The 21731-nt window shown below is 41.6% G+C and overlaps 1 protein-coding gene across 1 annotated transcript in view; it reads right to left on the bottom strand.

Annotated features, from left to right (window-relative positions):
- Positions 1–9624: 9624 nt before the first annotated feature.
- The window catches only part of LOC145535574 (heparan-sulfate 6-O-sulfotransferase 2-like), a 163849-nt gene continuing 151742 nt past the window's right edge, over positions 9625–21731 (bottom strand). Inside the window, exons 9-10 of the mRNA XM_081564016.1 lie at positions 10524–10672; positions 9625–10397 (exon numbers count right to left, since the gene is read on the bottom strand). The gene's annotated coding sequence lies outside the window, so the exon portion shown is untranslated. The remainder of the gene's footprint in view (positions 10398–10523; positions 10673–21731) is intronic.

The raw sequence follows: 21731 nt of genomic DNA, 5'->3' as shown, positions 1-21731 counted from the left end.
CAAAATTTTCTCTTTATCTGGGATAAATGCCCAAGAGTGCAATTTCTAAGCTGTATGGTAAGTGTGTGTTTAGTTTCATAAGATTCAGTTAAATTTCCCAGTGTGGCTGTAACATTTTACACTCCCAGTCAGCAATTTCTGAATATATTGTTTCTCTACATCCTGTGAGCCTTTGATGTTATCACTACTTTTTAAAAATTTAGCCATTAGGATAGGTATGTCGTGATTTCTTATTGTGGTTTTAACTTATATTGGGGTTAGCCAAAAAGTTCATTGAAACCTTTTGGCCAACCCAATATTTCCCTCATGGCTAATAATGGTGAAAATCTTTTTAAGTGCTTATTTTCTATCTGTATATTGTCTTTGTGCATGCATGCTAAGTCACTTCAGTTGTGTCTGACTCTTTGAGACCCTATGGACTGTAGCCTGCCAGGCTCCTCTGTCCATGGGATTCTCCTGGCAAGAATACTGGAGTGGGTTGCCATGCCCTCCTCCAGGGAATCTTCCCTACTCAGGGATCAGACCTGCATCTCTTACGTCTCCTGCATTGGCAAGTGGGTTCTTTACCACTAGTGCCACCTGGGAAACCCCATATATCCTCTTTAGCTAAATGTCTTGTCATGTTCTAATTGAACTGCTTGTTTTTATTATTAACTTTTGTGAGTTCTATATAATATATTCTAGATATGCCTCTTTTGTTGGATAGATGGTTTGCAAATATTTTTCCACCCAATCTGTAGCTTGTATTTTCATTCTGTTAACAAGGGCTTTCTCACAGCAAAATTTTTAATTTGATGAGGTCCAATTTATTTATGGATCAAGGCTCTGGTATTATACATCAGAACTTTTTACAGGCCTTAGGACCCAAAGATATTCTCCTATGTTTTCTTTTAAATTTTTTAAAGTTTTATTTCACATTTAAGTCTGTGGTCCATTTTGAGTTAATATTTATGTAGGGTTTGGAGGTTTAAATCCAGGTTCAATTTTTGACTAAAAATGCCCAATTGCTAGAGCAGTTTGTTTAAAAAGGCTATCCTTCCTCCTTTGAATTTTTTTTCTTTCATCTTTGTCAAAAACCAGTGGAGCATATTTCTGTGAGTATATTTTGATGTTCTCTCTTCTGTTGCTTTGGTCTATGTGTCTATCCATCCTCTCTCCAATATCACACTATTTTGATTACTGTAGCTACAGTATATGTTACCATTGGTTAGAGTGATTCCTCACACTTTAGTTTTCTTCTTCAACATTTATTTAGCTATTCTAGGGCTGGTGCTCATCTGTACAAATTTTAGGATAAACTTGTCTATGGGTAGAAAACGCTTGCTAGAAAGTGTTAAACTTACAGATCAGTTTGGGTGAGAATTGACATCATTTATATGTTTAATCTTCCAGTCCATGAACACAGTTCTTATTGTTGCTGTTCAGTCGCTAAGTCACGTCCAACTCTTTGCAACTCCATGAACTGCAGCAGGTCAGGTTCCCTGTCCTTCACCATCTCCCAGAGTTTTCTCAAACTCAAGTCCGTTGTGTCGGTGATGCCATCCAACTATCTCGTCCTCTGTCATCCCCTTCTCCTTCTGCCTTAAATCTTTTCCAGTATCAGGGTCTTTTCCAAATTAGTCAGCTCTTCGCATCAGGTAGCCAAAGTATTGGAGCTTCAGCTTCAGCATCAGTCCTTCCAATGAATATTCAGGATTGATTTCCTTTAGGGTTGACTGGTTTGATATCCCTGCAGTCCAAGGGACTCTCAAGAGTCTTCTCCAGAATCAAAGTTTGAAAGCATCAGTTCTTCGGCTCTCAGCCTTTTTTATGGTCCAACTCTCACATCCATACATGACTACTGAAAAACCACAGCTTTGACTATATGGACCTCTGTTGGCAAAGCAATGTCTCTACTTTTTAGTATGTTGTTTAGGTTTGCCAATAGCTTTTCTTCCAAGGAGCAAGCATCTTTTAATTTTGTGTCTGCAGTCACTTTTCACAGTGATTTTGGAACCCAAGAAAATAAAATCTGTCACTGTTGCAATTGTTTCCCCATCTATTTGCCATGAAGTGATGGGACCAGATGCCATGATCTTGGTTTTTTGAATGTTGAGTTTTAAACCAGCTTTTCCACTCTCCTCTTTGACCTTCATCAAGAGGCTCTTTAGTTCCTCTTTGCTTTCTGCCATTAGGGTGGTGTCATCTGCATATCTGAGGTTGTTGATATTTCTTCTGGCAATCTTGATTCCAGCTTGTGACTCATCTGGCTTTTCCCATGAATATGTCTCTTTATTTATTTATTTAGATCTTTGATTTCTTTCACCAAAACTTGTATAATTTTCTGCATCCAGATCCTGTACATGTTTAATAAATATGTTCTTGAGTATTCATTTTCTTTGAAGCAATTATAAATTATATATAAGTTTCCGTTTTCACATGCTCGTTGTTACCATGTAGAAATTATGGAGAATTAATTACAAATGTGTTTTTTTTCCAACACATTTGGAGACTTTCTTGTTATCTTTCTGTTATTAATTTCTTGTTTGATCCCATTGTGGTCAGAAATTAAACTCTGTATACTTTTAATTCTTGTAAATTCTTAAAGATTTGTTTTATGACTTTAAGAAAAGCATTCTTCTGGAGTGTTTCCAGAGGAAGGCAATGTGGTTGATAAAAGAGCTGGATCCATGTCTTGTGATGAATGGATGAAAGAAACATTTGTAATTTAGACCAGCAGTCCCCAAACTTTTTGGCACTAGGGACTGATTCTGTGGAAGATAATTTTTCCATGGAACAGTGTTGGGGGGGGTGGTTTCAGGATGATTCAAACGCATTACATTTATTGTGCACTTTATTCCTATTATTATCACATCAGCTCCACCTCAGATCATTAAGCATTAGATCCTGGAGGTGGGGGACACCTGGTTTAGAGAACAAAGACTTGAAAAGGAGATATGACAGCATTTTCAAATACTTGAAAGTTCACCAGGCCTAAGAGGAATGAAATTGCCACTGTAATATTGCATGGTTTAGAATTAAGACCAAAGGGCTGCAACTGTCCTTGGTCAACCTAGGGAATGGATAGACTTGAGGAGTAATTGAGACTACTGCCATCTTAAGTATACTAGCATCACCTAGAAATTAATTGTTGGTCTAGGATATTGTTAAACTAAGTTTTTCATGATGAGGCCATTAAAGTAGATGGCGCAAAAGATCCTTCACAGTTCCAGGCTTGGTTGCTTTCAAGTTCACTCTTGTTTATGTTCATTATCAAATAAAGTAATTTTATTTTGTAATTTGTTTAGAAAACATGTTTTTTTGTGTGTGTAAGAAGCATAAAACTGTGCCTAGAATGAATAAATCTTTAAAACAACATGAAAATTTGAAGTGAGGTTCTTGTGTACAGCAACGAATTTGGTGGTGTTTTTTAAAAATCCACTCTGGTAATTTCTGTCTTTTAATTGTTATTCCTACACCATTTACGTTTAAAGTAACTATGTCATGTTAAAGCTTAAGCCTGCTGCTTTATTGTTTGTTTTCTCTTTGTTCATCTTGTTTTTCATTCCTCTGTTTTCCTTTTCTTGCTTTCCTATAGGACACCTGAGCATTTTTAGAAATTCCATTTTTATTTATTTATAGTGCTTTTGAATATAGCCCTTCATATAGTTTATTTTATCGTTTTATTTTATAGTTTTCAATGCAATATACATTGTACATATCCCAGTTTACTGCTATCATCATTTCAATCACTTCATCAAGTAGACAAATTTTACTTCCATTTTGGTTCCTCTATCCTCCCGCTTTTAAATAGAAATAGTTGAAGTATTTCCTCTGTGCACATTGAACTCACATCACATGATGGCACAGTTTTTGCTTTAACCATGAATCATGATCTTAAAAATTCATGAGGAGATGGTATTCTATTTACCTTAACTTTTACTCACTTTATCGCTCTTCTTTCCTTAAGACCACCCTTGTTGTGTTATAATTTCTTTTCTGGTTAATGAATTTCCTTTAGCCATTCTTTAAAGGTAGGTCTGTTGGCAATCAATTCTCTTAGATTTCCTTCATCTGAGAATATCTTTATTTCACTTTCATTCCTGAAGGTTGTATTTTCTAGATACAGAATTGGCTGTTGACATGAAAAGGAACGAAATGTGCTATCTGAAGAAACATGGATGGATCTAGACACTGTCATACAGAGTGAAGCAAGTCAGAAAGAGAAAAACAAATATTGTATATCACTTATATGTGGAATCTAGAAACCTGATGCAGATGAACTTATTTGCAAAGCAGAAATAGAGACACAGATATAGAGAACAAACATATGGATACGAAGAGGGAAAGAGGGTGGGATGAATTGGGAGATTGAGACTGACATATATACTCTGCTGCTGCTGCTACTGCTAAGTCGCTTCAGTCGTGTCCGACTCTGTGCGACCCCATAGACGGCAGCCCACCAGGCTCCTCTGTCCCTGGGATTCTCCAGGCAAGAGTACTGGAGTGGGGTGCCATTGCCTTCTCCAATATATAATCTACTATGTATAAAATAGATAACTAATGAGAACCTACTTGTATAGCACAGAGAACTCTACTCAATGCTCTGTGGTAACCTAAATGGAAAGGAAACCCAAATCCAAAAAAGGGGGGGTTATATGTATATGTATTGGAGATGGAAATGGCAACCCACTCCAGTATTCTTGCCTGGGAAATCCCATGGAGAGAGGAGCTAGGCAGGCTACAGTCCATGGGGTTGCAAAAGAGTTGGACATGAATTAGGGACTAAACAACAGCAACATTTATGTGTACAGCTGATTCATTTTGCTGTACAGTGAGAAACTAACAAAACATTGTAAAGCAACCATACTCCAACAAAAATTAATTTTAAAATAAATTTTAAAATAAAAGCTAAAAACTAATAATAATTGGCTACTGACAGAGGGTAGAAAAGCAAAAGGTTGATTAGTCCTGCCCTCTTATTTTCACGAGGAGGTTGAAGCGAGGATTGAAGAACAGCTCCCCACCCAGCCCTGCTGAAACTTCAGAAAACAGACTTGGACTGGAGGAAGGTGACTGTTATCAAAAAGGTGCCCTGCTCTGTTAGGCCGCCTTTTCCCAGTCCCTTGGCTAAGGGGAACAGCTTTTCTTGGAGCTTTTCTTTGTTGATGGTTCTGGATTGCAGGCTCCTCCAGCGCCCTTTTGGGAATATGTGAGAGGCAAAAAGAACACCCAGGGAGTTCACTGCCAGGTCTTTCCTTAAGCCCCAAGGGTCCCGATGGAGTCCTTGCTTCCACCTTTCAGAGTTTTCCTGTATTTGAGGCATAATTAACATCTAATGAAATGCAACCCTAATAAGAACACATTTTGATGAGTTCTGTTAAAAGTATTCATTCCTCTGTGTAGCTATTGCCACAATCAAGATACCAAATATTTTCATCACAGCAGAAAGTTCCTTTCTACCCCTTCCAGACAATGCCTTCCCTTCATGTCCAGTCCACTCTTGATCTGTTTTCTGTCATTCTACGTTTGTTTTTGCTATTATAGATTTGTTATTCTAACTGTTTCACATAAATGGAATTATACACTATGAAATCTAGCTTCCTGTGCTAAGCATACTATTTTTTGTTGTTTTGTTTTTTAATCTTTTTAAATTTTTATATTGCAGTATAGTTGATTTACAATGTTATGTTAGTTTCAGGTGTACAGCAAAGTGATTCAGTTATACATATACATGTATTTTTTTCCCAAATTCTTTTCCCATTTAGGTTGTTATGTAATATTGAGCAGAGTTCTCTGTACTATACTGTAGGTCCTTGTTTTCTTACCCATTTTAAATATAATAGCGTGTATATAAGCATATTATTTTTGAGATTCATCCTTGTTGCAAGTAAATATTTAATTTCTTTTTATTGCTAAGTAGTTTTCTATTGCATGGATATATCACTAATCACTGAGCAATTCACTTATGGTAATCAGCCTTTAAGACTGCACCCAGTGATTCCAGCTGCTTGGTATTCACTCCCTTGGGCAATTGCTGTCTTGAATGTAGGCTTGACTTACTGACATACATTTAATAGCAACCTTGGCAGTTTAATTCTTTTTTAAAAATTAATTTATTTGTTTTAATTGGAGGCTAATTACTTTACAACATTGTGGTGGGTTTTACCATACATTGACATGAATCAGCCACGGGTGTACATGTGTCCCCTCATCCTGAACCCTCTCCCACCTCCCTCCCTACCCCATCTGAAGTGAAGACTCTCAGTTGTGTCGACTCTTTGTGACCCCCTGGACTATATAGTCCATGGAATTCTCCAGGCCAGATTACTGAAATGGGTAGCCTATCTCTTCTCCAGTGGATCTTCCTGACTCAAAAATCGAACCGGGTCTCCTGCATTGCAGGTGGATTCTTTATCAACTGAACTATCAGGGAAGCCCTTACATATGGTAATATACATGTTTCAATGCTATTCTCTCAAATCATCCCACCCTCGTGTACTGATATTTCACTGTGGATTTCTTTTGCATTTCCCTTACAACTAATGATGCTGAGTATCTTTTCATGTGCATGTTTGCCATTCAGTATCTATTTTCTTGCAAGGTATCCATTCAAATCTTTTACTCCTTTAACGAAGTAGCTTATTTATTGTTGAGTTGTAAGAAGGCTTTATGGGTTTCACTGGTGGCTCAGTGGTAAAGAATCTGCCTGCCAATGCAGGAGACATGGGTTTAATTCCTGGGTCAGGAAGATCCCCTGGAGGAAGGCATGACAACCCACTCCAGTATTCTTGCCTGGGAAATCTCATGGACAGAGGAGCCTTGCAGGCTATAGTCTGTGAGTTAGCAAAAGAATCAGCCATGACTTAGCAACTAAACAACAATAAGAGAGCTTTATATTGATATATTCTAGATATTAAGCCTTTGGGGGATATATGTTTTGAAAGTATTTTTTTCCCACTCTATGGCTTGCCTTTTAAGTATCACAAAGTATTCCAAAGATGACTTTTCTTTCAAATTTTGATGAAATTTATCAGTGTTTTCTTTATGGTTCATGGTTTTTGATGCTATGTAAGAAATCTGTGCATGTTACAAAGCTTGCAAGACCTCCTAAGCCTTGTTTTTGAGTTAAAAGAGTTTTGCATTTTGATCTGTTACACATTTCAAAATAATTTTTGGTTTTCTCCTGCCCTGTTGCAGTGGTGGCTGGGCACTTCTCGCTCATGGTGCAAAGGACTGCCAAGAGATTAGGTAGGTGAGCCCACTGGAGTTGTCTGCACACAGGAGAGAATTTGCCTGGTCTGGCCAAAAAATGTGTGCATATGGCATGAGATAAGAGGGAATGTTCATTTTATCTTTATAGACACTTTTATTGAAGTAAAATTGACTCACAATATAAGGAATATATTTAAAGTATATGATTTAATAACTATTTAAGTATGTATGCCCACTTGAAACTATCAGTACAATCAAGTGAATGTATCCATCACCCACAGGTCTCCTCAGGCTCCTCTGTAATTTCTTCCTCCTGCCCTTTCCTGCCTCCCACTTCCATCAACCACCGATCTAGTTTCCGTCACTACAGATTCACAGAGGAAGGGCCACTCATCAGCAGCCACAATTTTGGAGGGACACAGCCACTGCCAGAGACACAATGGAACTGAGTAGGACCCTATGGGGCCATACCCCTCCCCCATATCCTTTACTTTAGTTTCTCTCTGAACTACCTAGATAATTCTATGTGATGCAAATTTCCTGAGTTTTTCAGGTGCTAAACCCACACAAATCAAATGGAAGAAATTAACTACTTGAGGATCATGAGCACTGGCCCCTAGACCTTCTGGCGCCTAAGAATTGATCACCATTAACCAAGCAGAGAATTGTGCACAAGCTGATCACAGGCCTTGACACATGCCTCACTCACTTGGCCTTTAAAAATGCTATGCTGCAACCTTCTGGGGAATTCAGGGTTTATTTTATTTATTTTATTTTTTATTTTAATTGGAGGCTAATTACTTTACAATATTGTGGTGGTTTTGCCATACATTCACATTAATCAGTCATGGGTGTACATGTGTTCCCCATCCTGACCCTCCCTACCACCTCCGTCTCCGTCCCATCTCTCAGGGTAATCCCAGTGCACCAGCCCTGAGCACCCTGCCTCATGCATCAAACCTGGACTGGCAAGAATATACAACAGGGCAAAGACAGCTTCTTCAATAAATGGTGCTCGGAAAACTGGACAGCTATATGTGAAAGAATGAAATTAGCACACTTCCTAACACCATGCACAAAGATAGACTCAAAATGGATTAAAGACCTAAATGTGAGACCAGAAACTATAAAACTCATACACGAAAACATAGGAAGAACACTCCATGACATAAATCAAAACAAGATCCTCTATGACCCACCTCCTAGAGTCATGGAAATAAAAAGAAAAGTAAAAAATGGGACCTGATTAAACTTAAAAGCTTTTGCACAGCAAAGAAAACTATAAGCAAGGTGAAAAGACAACCCTCAGAATGGGAAAAAATAATCACAAATGAAACAACTGACAAAGGATTAATTTCCAAAATATAAAAGCAACTCATACAACTCAATACCAGAAAACCAATCAATACCAGAAAACCAATCAACCCAATCAAAAAGTGGGAAAGAGACCTAAACAGACATATCTCCTAAGAAGACATAGAGATGGATAACAAACACGTGAAAAGATGCTCAACGTCCCTCATTATAAAAGAAATGCAAATCAACACTACAATGAGATATCACACCACACCAGTCAGAAGGGCACTCATTAAAAAGTCAACAAACAAGAAAAGCTGCACAGGGTGTGGAGAAAAGGGAACACTCTTGCAATGTTGGTGGGAATGTAAATTGATACAGCCACAACGGAAGACAGTATGGAGATTCATTTAAAAACCAAGAATAAAACCACCATATGACCCAGCAATCTGACTCTTAGGCATATACCCTGAGGAAACCAAAATTGAAAGAGACGCAAGTATCCCATTGTTATTTGCAGCACTATTTACAGTAGCTAGAACATAGAAGCAACCTAGATGTTCATCCACTGATGAATGGATAAAGAAGTTCTGGTATATATATACACAATGGAATATTACTCAGAAATAAAAAGAAACGCATTTGAGTCAGTTCTAATGAGGTGGATGAAGCTAGAACCTATTATACAGAGTGAAGTGAGTCAGAAAGAGAAAGACAAATACCATATTTTAACACATATATACGGAATCTAGAAAAATGGTACTGAAGAAATTATTTACAGGGCAACAATGGAGACACAGACATAGAGAATAGAGTAATGGACATGGGGAGAGGGGAGGAGAAGGTGAGATGTATGGAAAGAGTAACATGGAAACTTATGTTACATATATAAAATAGATAGCCAAGGGGAATTTGCTGTATGGCTTAGGAAACTCAAACAAGGGCTCTGTATCAACCTAGAGGGGTGGGATGGGGAGGGAGATGGCGGGGGGAGAGTTTCAAAAGGGAGGGCATATATGTATACCTATGGCTGATTCATGTTGAGGTTTGACAGAAAAGAGAAAATACTGTAAAGCAATTATCCTTCAATAAAAATAAATTAATTAAAAAAATAAAAACTTTAAACAAAGTGCATAAAATTTCTAATAGTAAATTTATAAGCCCTTTGTAGAGCTGAGCATGCTGACAAAATTTTGTGAAATAGCCATTCAAGTGGCAACATGGTGCAGGAATAGTAATTTAGAGAATTTTAAGATAACTCTTTACTCTGACTAATGAATGTAGGGCTTTTGCAGGCAGGCAAGTTGGGTGGGTCACAGACCCACAGCTGACATGAAGTGCTGATGCCAGGAGGTCGGGGTATGGCAGGCAGGCAAAGGGAAATACCAGAATGAGAGTCTAGGCAGGTAGAAACCCCAGGACCTCTGCAGTCCAGCCCCAAGTCAGGAGGTGAGGGCTCAGGCTGGAGCCTGGCTCAGGGAGGCAGGGTTGAGACCTAGCTCAGGGCCCTTGGAGGGCTCCACTAGGGACTGCCAATTGCTTCAGGTCTCCCTGAGCAGCTGCTGGAACTCACATTGTGTTTACAAGTTAGAGTCAAGCAGTCTGGGAGGCAGCCAGGGAGGTGCTCGTTTCTCTCCTCCAGGTGGTCCAGAGAGGTGTTGACCTGGCCCAACATGTGGTTGGTGGCTAGCCATACTCCTCCTCGGGTGAAGCCGTCGACCTTTGCTTCTGTGCACACATCCACAGGCACACTCTGTTCCTCATGGCCACCAGACGTGGCGGGCTCGTGCACGCGCAAGGCTCACATGGCCTTGTGGTGAAGCAGTGCATTTTGGCCACACAGAAGGTCTAATGCAGGGAGGGCGGAGGGCAGTCATTAAAACTTTGTGCTCATTGACATCATCCTCCTGGGGAAAAGAAAGCAAGACTGTTACAGTCTGTCCTGATTGAAGATTTGCCCGCTTGTTGAGGGGCTTGAGTCTTTCCCCGGTTTTTCATATAGATCGTATAGGCTGCGTGTGTCAGCAACTCACATCTTGTGATCAGCCTCTAGGGATCCCCAAAGCTGCAACGTGTGACCTCCTGCCCGAGAGGTTCCTCAGTATGTGAAGGTCGAAGGACGTCTTCTATACTGTTACTACAGCTGTAATTTCTTTCTTTGTCCCAGTGTTATGATGTACTCCTGTTAAAGAATAACTTATCCATTAAGATGTGAGCTACCCGACTTAGCTATGCAAGTCCAAGTCAGCAGACAGGAGAGAAACATGCTGAGATTTGGATTTTTGAGGCCGTGGATCTACTTTTCACCTGTACTCCGAATACAGGATCAGTGGGTATTAATTAAATAATGAATGAATGGACCTGTTTTGTGTTTTATAGGAGACCAGGGGATTTTGGACATGGGGAAGAATTGAAAGGAGTGAGCAAAATTTTTTCCATTTACTGAGGGCTTTTTATGGGTCAGGCTGTATGTATCTCCCTCATAACTATTGATGTATGGATAAACGTGATGATGCAAGGGCAGCTTTGTGAAACACTGGATATCCTGGCACTGAGAAGTAGGGGCTCAGTGTACAAGCACATTTATGAATCAGTACACATAGCTTCTGGACCAGATGTGCACCTTTAGAACTCTGTCAATTTGTTGGAGGTAAGGGATTGCTTAAATCACTATGGCTCACCTGCCCCTTCCACACAAACACACACATATAGAGAGCAGTGGGTCCCTGCCTTCTTCTACTCTCCTCTTTCCTTGAATGTGGTCTCACTTTGGAGAGAAATGAATGGGTGACAGGAAGCTTATAGGAAAAAAAAAAAAGGATGAGTAAGGACTTGCCCATTCTGGGTTCCTTTTCTGCTTTTTGTTCTGATTCTTTTCCCCACTCCAGGGATGCCAAGACTTGAAAGGCTTTGAGCACCTTTCTCCAAAGACTTTAGGACTGACGGGTGGTCATCTCAGCACATTCTGGATGGATCTCAAGACATGAAGGGATTCTGGTGAGGCTTGGATGAAGGGTGGAGTCAGACTGGAAAGGCTGTGAGTATCTTGGAAGCCCCTAGGACACAAGTCTCCTCCAGACAGGCAAATGCAGGCTAGCCTGTGCCTTGCTTCCAGTGCTGATGTCCTCTCAACCTTCCTCCTGCTTCCCCATTCTTCTTTCTGTCTCTAGATCCCTCCAGCGATCTATCTTTCCATCTCTCTGTATCCCAGGGACACAGGCTACAATTTCTTCCTAATCTCCACCCACAGTGACACAGACATATAGGTCTGGTTCCTGCTATGGGTGGTCACAGTTCCTCTTCTGATTTGCACAAGTGATGTGGGTCAGCCATTACTGTTCCAGGTGTAGATCAACCCTCGGTGACTGAACCAACTCCCAGAAGATGACCCATGACTATTTGCATACCCTGGTCCAGCCCTATGTTGTGGCAGCATGGAGCCCATCTCATGAGGGGAAGGACGAGGGTCGCAACTCTGACAATAAGGATCCACAGTTATGCTGACCTTCACAGGTTATGGTCATAGTCCTAAGCCAGAATGCCATCACTACATAAACCAGACACATGTCTTGGTTTACCACGGACACCTTCACACTGACCAACTGATAGATGGGCCATGTTCTTGATCAGGCGATCCACAGAGGATAGTTACAGAAGTGCAGTAAATATCTGGTATAATTTTCATATAAATGTTATTCAGTCTGTCCTCAAATATTATTTAAATACATTCAAACCAAAGAAGTAAAGACACGCTGTTATAGGGAAACAGATGTACAATGATGGTTGGAAAATCTAACATCTGGAATGCAGGAAAACAGGTAATTTCATTCCATTCATAGGTGGATCAAATTTGGGAGACATCTTTTGTAGGATGTTTCCACATATTATATAAAGTTGAGAATGTGAACGACCTTTTGTCAGTGTGTGTGTGTGTGTGTGTGTCTATGTGTGTGTGTGTGTGCATGCGCCTGTGTGTGGGGAAGCCTTGATTCAGACTACTTCATTGTGGACACTCAGTGCCTTGGCAGGAGGAGCATCCAAGATTTGGGCAGGCAGGCAAGTTGTGTGTGTCACAGGTCCACACCCAACCCCAGGAAGGGAGGCCAGGGTGTAGGGGCATGCCAGGCCCCCAAAGGGAAGTACCAGAAGCATGGCCTAGGCAGGCAGATCCCCCAGGACATCTGAAGTCCAGCCTTCAGTCAAGTGGTTAGGGCTCAGGCTAGAGCCCAGCTCAGGGAGGCAACGCAGAGGCCTGGCTTGGGGGCTCTTGGAGGGCTCCAATAGGGGCTGCCAATCACTCGGGGCCTCCGTATATGGCTGTTGGAACTCAAGATGCATCTGACACTTGATGTCAGATGGCACTGCTGCAGGTGGCCAGGGAGGTGGTCATTCTTCTCCTCAAGATGGTCCCGACAGGCTTGACCTGGTTTAACATGCGGTTGATCATTGCCTATACTGCTTCTCCAGTGATACTGGGGTACTTGCCTTCCATGCCTGCATCCACAGCCATGCTCTGTTCCACGTGGCAGCAGACATGGTGTGCTCATGCACGAGCAAGGCTCACATAATGTTGGAACAAGGCGGCCATGGGTGCGCAGTCTCCCTTTACTGGTGACCCTCTCTTTTGATCTGTTCTGCACACTGACACCCAAATGGTAGATTTGAAAAGCAAATTGGATCTCAATGACATTTACCCCATCCAAGCTATGGTTCTTTGCCTTTGGGCCCTTATCTTTTTTCCCTTCATCTTGTACAGATTATATGGTTAACTCTCTCCTCCCATGAGGCCAGGATATGGGTTCTTCCCATGTTGCTTCACATTCCTGCTCCTGTGCACTTGATCCTCCTTAATCCTTTAAGCCACCTCCTCTCTATCCCACATGCTACATCAACTCTCATGCAACACACATTTCAGCCTGGTGCATCTTTTCTTGACATACGGGCCTGATATGGTCAACCACATCTTCAGTACATTTTCGCCAATTCCTCTATCAGATACGACCCACATTTTGCCTTCTGGCAAAGCAATGAAGAGACAATGGGGTTTATGACATTCTCAGTGGGGAATATCACTGAGGAGCTCTTAATGAAAGGTATAATTTCAGTGTCTCCTTATGTGCTATTGAATCTTCATATGTATTGTGCTGTATATAGAGCTATATTATATCAGAAAAAAGTGAGCTACTAAGCTGATGAATTGGAAACTGGTGGTAAAAATTTTAAGAACAACACATATACATGAAGACATGTGGAAGAGTTAATAAGTCAACAGAGACACTAATATGTCTCTGTTGCTCACTCAGCCTTGGAGTGAGGCATCGTATTGGGTGCGTGGACAGTAGAGGCAGGAAGGGCGGTGGTGGGTGGTCATTCAAACCTTGTGCTTGATGAAGTCGTCCTCCTGGGGAAAAGAAAGCAAGACTGTCACAGTCTGTCCTGATTGAAGATGTGCCCGCTGGGTGGTGGGCTTGTATCTCTCCCCAGTTATTCATAAATATCTTATAGGCTGTGGGTGTCAGCAACTCACATCTTGCCATCACAATCTTGGGCTCCCCAAAGCTGCAACATGACACCTTCTGCCCATGGAGTTCCTCAGTATGTGGAGGTCAAAGAAGGTCTACTGTACTGTCATTACAGCTGGAATTTCTTTCTTTATCTCAGTACTACGACCTACTCATGTTAAAGAATGACTTATCCATTAAGATGTGAGCTACCGGACTTAGCCATGCAAGTCCAATTCAGCAGGCAGGAGAGAAACATGCTGAGATTTGGATGCTGAAGAGGGTGGGTATACTTCTCCCCTGTACTCTGAATACAGGATAGGCGGGTATTAATTAAATAATTAATCAATGGACACATTTTCTGTTTTATAGGAGACCAAGGGATTTTGGACCTGGGGAAGACTTGAGAGGAGTGTGCATAATTTTTTTCCATTGATTGAGGGCTTTTTATGCACCAGGATGTATGTGTCTCCCTCAGAACTATTGATGTGCGGATAAACATGATGATGCAATGGCATCTATGTGAAGATAGAACATGTGTAGTAGTGGTTATTTCATGCTAGCGACTGAGAGTGTCCTGTATGTATCCATCTGATGACGCCAGTCAGAGGGACAAGCCTAGTAACACCTGGGGAAGGCTGGTCAGATGCTCCGACAGGATTCACATCAATGTCCCCAGTCTTCCTTGTCTTCCCTCCCCATGTGAATTAATCATCTTTGATTACTTGTTACTGATTTGATCATCTATGGATTACTGGACAAGGCCTGCAACAATTCTTCCGCCTTGTGGATCATTGTCAAAGTCTCACCCAACAGACCCAATTCTGGAAGAGCTCAGCTGTAAGCTTTCTCTGGGCTTGCAAAGGAGCAGCTGATCTCTAGCAGAAAAAGAAAAAAAAAACCCTCTGGGCTAATATTTGGCTGTCTGTTTCTGGTATCTTTGTTTCCTCACCTGAAGTTTAAAACCAATTTTCATGTATTTGATTTTGCTGTTTCTTCCAAGTTCTATTTGAGGACTGTGAAGCCAAGTCTAAAAACAGCAGCTGTCTGTGATGTTCCAGGTTTACCTGTCAGAGTTATTCAAAGAAACAGAACCAATAAGAGACATTTTATATCTATATACCTACATATATATGTGTATATACATATATATATATACATATATATATGAAGAAGGTTTATCTTGAAGATTTTAGTTCCCTATTTGTGGAGGCTGAGAAATTCAACAATCTCCTGTCTACAAGGTGCAAAGCCAGGAAAGCCAGTGATATAATTCAGTCCAAGTCTTCTCTTCTTTTCATAGCTATTTGTAAGGCCTCCTCAGACAACCATTTTGCCTTTTTGAACTTCTTTTTCTTGAGGATGGTCTTGATCATTGTCTCCTGTGCAATGTCACAAACCTCCATCCATAGTTCTTCAGGCACTCTATCAGATCTAATCCCTTGAATCTATTTCTCACTTCCACTGTATAATTGTAAGGAATTTGATTTAGGTCATACCTGAATGGTCCAGTTGTTTTCCCTACTTTCTTCAATTTAAGTCTGAATTTCACAATAAGGAGTTCATGATCTGAGCCACAGTGAGCTCCCAGTCTTGTTTTTGCTGACTGTATAGAGCTTCTCCATCTTTGGCTGCAAAGGATATAATCAATATGATTTTGGTGTTGACCATCTGGTGATGTCCATGTGTAGAGTCTTCTCTTGTGTTGTTGGAAGAGGGTGTTTGCTATGACCAGTGTGTTTTCTTGGCAAAACTCTATTAGCCTTTGCCCTGCTTCATTCTATAATCCAAGGCCAAATTTGCCTGTTACTCCAGGTGTTTCTTGACTTCCTACTTTTGCATTCCAGCCTCCTATAATGAAAAGGATATCTTTTTTGAGTGTTAGTTCTAGAAGGTCTTGTAGGCCTTCATAGAAGCATTCACTTTCAGCTTCTTCAGCATTACTGGTTGGGGCATAGACTTGGATTACTGTGATATTGAATAGTTTGCCTTGGAAACGAACAGAGATCATTCTGTCGTTTTTGAGAGTGCATCCAATTACTGCATTTCCAACTCTTTTGTTGACTATGATGGCTACTCCATTTCTTCTAAGGGATTCTTGCCCACAGTAGTAGACATAATGGTCATCTGAGTTAAATTCACCAATTTCAGTCCATTTTAGTTCACTGATTCCTAAAATGTTGATGTTCCCTCTTGCCATCTCCTGTTTGACCACTTCCAAACTGCCTTGATTCATGGATGTAACATTCCAGGTTCCTATGCAATATTGCTCTTTATAGCATTGGACCTTGCTTCCATCACCAGTCACATTCACAACTGGGTGTTGTTTTTGCTTTGGCTCTGTCTCTTCATTCTTTCTGGAGTTAGTTCTCCACTGATCTCCAGTAGCGTATTGGGCACCTATCGACCTGGGGAGTTCATCTTTCAATGTCCTATCTTTTTGCCTTTTCATACTGTTCATGGGATTCTCAAGGCAAGAATACTGAAGTGGTTTGCCATTCCCTTCTCCAGTGGACCACATTCTGTCAGACCTCTCCACCATGACCTGTCTGTCTTGGGTGGCTCTACGAGGCATGGCTCACAGTTTCATTGAGTTAGACAAGGCTGTGGTCCATGTGATCAGATTGGTTTTCTGTGATTCTGGTTTTCAGTTTGTCTGCCCTCTGATGGAGAAGGATAAGAAGGATAAGCTTATGGAAGCTTCCTGGTGGGAGAGACTGACTGAGGGGGAAACTGGGTCTTATTCTGATGGGCGGGGCCATGCTCAGTAAGTTTTTAATCCAATTTTCTGTTGAAGGTTGGGGCTGTGTTCCCTCCCTGTTATTTGACCTGAGGCCAAACTATTGTTGAGGTAATGAAGATAATGGTGACCTCCTTCAAAAGGTCCCATGTCTATGTGAGGCAGTAAAGCATGTTATCACCAGAAAATCAGTCATGTTCGACTCTTTGAGATCCCATGGACTGTCCATGGAATTCTCCAAGCCAGAATACTGGAGTTGGTAGCATCTTTCCCTTCTCCAAGGGATCTTCCCAACCCAGGGATCCAACCCAGGTCTCCCACTTTACAGAAAGACTTTTTACCAACTGAGCTACAAGGGAAGCCCAAGAATACTGGAGTGGCTAGCCTATCCCTTCTCCAGGGGATCTTCCCGACTCAGGAATTGAACCAGGGTCTCCTGCATTGCAGGCAGATTCTTTACCAACTGAGCTATCAGGGAAGCCCTATAATGCCTCCTAGAACTTGGAAGTTTAATGGAGCAGTGTCATTTTCTGATGGATGATTTCCACTACCTCAAGAAGCCGTGAAAGTTTTGTGTTGTCAAGTCCTTCAGCAACATGGATACTCACCATTGCCGAGCCAGTTACGATATAGGCAAGAAAACAACAGGAAACAAGGTCTTGTTTCACATGGAGGGAGTGGGTAGACCAGATGTCTACGTGAGGCAGTAAAGCGTGTTATCACCAGAAAATCTATTGGCGCAGCAACACTGAGGCTGGAATGCTTGAACTGCAGCAGAAAGCTTTTGGGAAGAGGTGTTGACAAGACTTTCATTGATGTGGATATTCAGCCAATCACAGCCAGCTGTGTGAAGGTCAAAGAAAGAAAAGGTAGATAGGTATGGGTAGACAGGAAGTGAGTGGTGGAAGTGAGTGAAAGGCATTCAGTCGTGTCAAACTCTTTGCGACCCCATGGACTATACAGTCCATGGAATTCTCCAGGCCAGAATACTGGAATGGGTAGCCTTCCCTTCTCCAGGGGATCTTCCCAACCCAGGGATCAAACCCAGGTCTCCCGCATTGTAGGCCAATTCTTTACCAGCTGAGCCACAAGGGAAGCCCTCCTGAGTGGTGGAAGTAGATGTTAAAGGGAAAGTGTAGTCTCTCATAACTGGAAATTCTAGTGAAGCAGAGTCATCCGCTGATGGATTACTTAAATTACAACAGAAAGCCCTGGGAAAGATGTGTAACCAAGGCATAGAGCGAATTGGAGGGTCAGGCAAGCACGGCCCGTTTTATTAAGCAACAGAAGAGAAAGGAGGCCTTGTGCCACAGGAAGGATGCATGGCAGTAGATGTCACGTGAACATTAAGAACCTTGTAGTAGTCGAGAACATTGGAGAGCAGTGGAATTCAGCACTGATATTCAGCAGTGAAATCCTTGAAACTCAGCAGAAATTGTTTCTAGTGTATTCAAACACAGGGACAATCCCTTGTTAACAGGCAAATTTGTTACACACAGGATAAAACAGGAATTTAGTGGGAGTAGTCCATTGTCAGTGGGAGGGTATAGAGCATCCAGTCACTAGGAAACGTAGTGGAACAGCGCCATCTGCTGGTGGACTCTAGAATTACATGAGAAAGCCCTTCAGGTATTTTGCCTTGCGTTTCAGCCACAGGGATCCAGCATGGACCGTGTTGATACGAGGAAGAGAAGAAAGAGAATGTAGGTCTTGAACACAAGAAGGTCATGGGAGGAAAAGATGTCAATGTGAGTCTTTAGTGATTCATGGAACTTGAAAATTTAATGGGGCAACATCATCGCCTGGTGGATTACTTCCACTGCTTCAATAAGTCATGGAGGTGTTGTGTTGCCATGTCACTCAACGACATGGAGACTCACCTGTGCACAGCCAGTTATCATTTGGGCAAGAGAACAACAGAAAATGAAGTCTTGTGGCACAGGGAGGTTGTGGGTAGACCCGTTGTCTACATGAGGCAGTAGCTACTGATATCAATGGAAACCTTTGTGTAGTAGCACCACCTAGGCTGGATTTTAGAACCTCAACAGAAAGCATTTGGAAAGAGGTGTTTCCAAGAGCTTTCTTCAACATGCGAAATCACCCACAAACACCTGATTGTGTGAAGGAAAAGGAAGAAATAGAAGACAACCATTGGTGCACAGGAAGCAATTTGGTCAAGTACATGTCAATGGGAGCGTGTCTCACCCACGTTCTCACGCAAATGGAACAAGTCTCACACAAATGGAAAACCTGGTGAAGCAGATCCAATGCTGGAAGATTCCTTGGATTACAGAAGAAAGCCCTGGGAAATACGTGTTGTTGAAGCCTTCAGAGACTTCGACAGTCACCCAAACACAACCCCTTTTGTTAAGGGAAAGAAGAGAATGGAGATCTTGGGGGCATAGGAAGGAGGTAGTGTAGTACATGTCAGTGGAAATATGTAGAACCATGTAGTACTTGAGAATTTACTGGAGCAGTGCCATCTCCCAGTGAATTCCTTGAAACTCAGCAGAAATCCCATGGAAAGATGTCTTTCCAAGCCACTCATGGTGGGGACAATTACCTGTCCACTGTCTGTTTTGATATGGACAAGATAAAATAGATAAGACAGATTTTGGTGCACAGGAAATGAGTGGGGGGAGTTGATGTCAATGGCAGGGTATATAGTCCAGTTCAGTCGCTCAGTCATGTCCAACTCTTTGTGACCCCATGGACTACATCATGCCAGGCTTCCCTGTCCATCACCAACTCCCAGAGCCTGCTAAAACTCATGTCCATCAAGTTGATGATTTCATCCAACCATCTCATCTTCTGTCGTCCCATTCTCTTGCCTTCAATCTTGCCCAGTATCAGGGACTTTTCCAGTGAGTCAGTTCTTTGCATCAGGTGGACAAAGTATTGGAGCTTCAGCTCAGCATCAGTCCTTCCAATGAATATTCAGGACTGGTTTCCTTTAGGATGGACTGGTTGGATCTCCTTGCAGCCCAAGGGACTCTCAAGAACCTTCTCCAACATCACAGTGCAAAAGCATCAATTCTTTGGTGCTCAGCTTTCTTTATGGTCCAACCCTCACATACATACCTAACTACTGGAAAAATGACAGCTTTGACTAGATGAACCTTTTTTGGCAAAGGAATGTCTCTGCTTTTAAAATCCTTTCTAGGCTGGTCATAGCTTTTCTTCCAAGGAGCAAGTGCCTTTTAATTTCATGGCTGCAGTCACCATCTGCAGTGATTTTGGAACCCAAGAAAATAAAGTCTGTCATCGTTTCCATTGTTTCCCCATCTATTTGCCATGAAGTGATGGCACCAGACGCCATGATGTTAGTTTTTTGAATGTTGAGTTTTAAGCCAGATTTTTCACTCTCCTCTTTCACTTTCATCAAGAAGCTCATTTCCTCTTCACTTTCTGCCATAAGGGTGGTGTCACCTGCATATCTGAGGTTATTGATATTTCTCCCTGTAATCTTGATTCCAGCTTGTGCTTCATCCAGCCTGGCATTTCTCATCATGTACTCTGCATATAAGTTAAATAAGCAGGGTGACAATATACAGCCTTGACGTACTCCTTTTCCTATTTGGAACCAGTCTGTTGTTCCATGTCCAGTTCTAACTGTTGCTTCCTGACCTGCATACAGGTTTCTCAAGAGGCAGGTCAGGTGGTCTGGTATTCCCATCACTTGAAGAATTTTCCACAGTTTGTTGTGATCCACACAGACAAAGGCTTTGGCATATTCAATAAAGCAGAAGTAGATGCTTTTCTGGAACCTCTTGTTTTTTTTCTATAATCCAACAGATCTTGGCAATTTGATCTCTAGTTCCTCTTCGTTTTCTAAACCTAATTTGAACATCTGAAAGTTCTTGGTTCATGTACTGTTGAAGCCTAGCTTGGAGGGTGTAGACTGTACCATAAATCGAAAACATAGAGGAGCAATGCCATCTCCAGTGTATCTCTGAAACTACATAAGAAAGCCCTCGAGTGTTTTTGTTTTTGTTTTTTACCTAGGATTTCAGCCACAGGGTTATTCATCCAGCATGGACAATTGTTGCGATGAAGGGAAGAAAGAGAAGGTAAGCCTTGAGCTTAAGCAGGAATTGGGAGGACAAGCTGCCAGTGATAGGCTGTAATGCCTCCTAGAACTTGGAAATTAAATGGAGCTGTGTTGTTTCTGATGAATTATTCCACTACCTAAAGAAGCCGTGGAAATATTGTGTTCTCAAGTCATTCAGCAACATGGAGATTTACCTGTGTCCAGCCAGTTACAACATGAGCAAAGGAATAACAGGAAATGAGATCTTGTGGCACAGGGAGGGTGTGGGTAGACCAGATGTTTATGTGAGAAGAGGTCAATGTGAATCTGTAGTGACTCACTGAACTTCGAAATTTAATGGAGCAGCTGTCATCCCCTGACCGATTACTTCCAATACTTAATCAAGCCATGGAGGTGTTGTGTTGCCATGTCATTCAGCAACATGGAGTCTCTCTTGAGTTTTCAAGCATTTAAAATGCTTGATTTTATTCAAAAAATAAATAAAGTGCTTGATTTTTTCATAGTTGATTGAGATAAAACAAAAAGGTAACCTACAGAGAGAAGAGGTCAGATGGGCAGAGCTGGATGGAGGTGAGTCCTGAAGGGGTGGGCGATGGGAGGAGGGAGTAGACGGTGTCGGGGCCCGTCCACATAGAGACTGGCTTCTCTCTTGACTCAGTTTCTGTAGCTCTTTATGGAGCTCATGTCAGAGCAGGCAAAGTTGCTGAATGTGGCAAAATGGAAAATTTTAACACCTACAAAGACTCAAAAGAATTCAAGAAACAGCTGATAGATTCTTTGCTGTGAGAAGCCAGTGCACTGGAAATAGAAAAGTCACGAGGCACGATTTTCGGCTGAAATATTAATACAAGTAAGACAAAAGGGCACTAAGAAAGCAACTGAAGGCACAGGGTTCTGGGCATCAGAGCAAAACAGCACTAGCGCTAAAAGGCTCACAGCTTCGAAGGTA

Source organism: Giraffa tippelskirchi, chromosome X (assembly GCF_054371585.1).
Source record: "Giraffa tippelskirchi isolate mGirTip1 chromosome X, T2T-mGirTip1v1.2.pri, whole genome shotgun sequence".
Taxonomy (NCBI): Eukaryota; Metazoa; Chordata; class Mammalia; order Artiodactyla; family Giraffidae; genus Giraffa; species Giraffa tippelskirchi.
The sequence above is the reverse complement of the archived record's forward strand: the minus strand, read 5'-3'. Positions and strand labels throughout refer to the sequence as shown.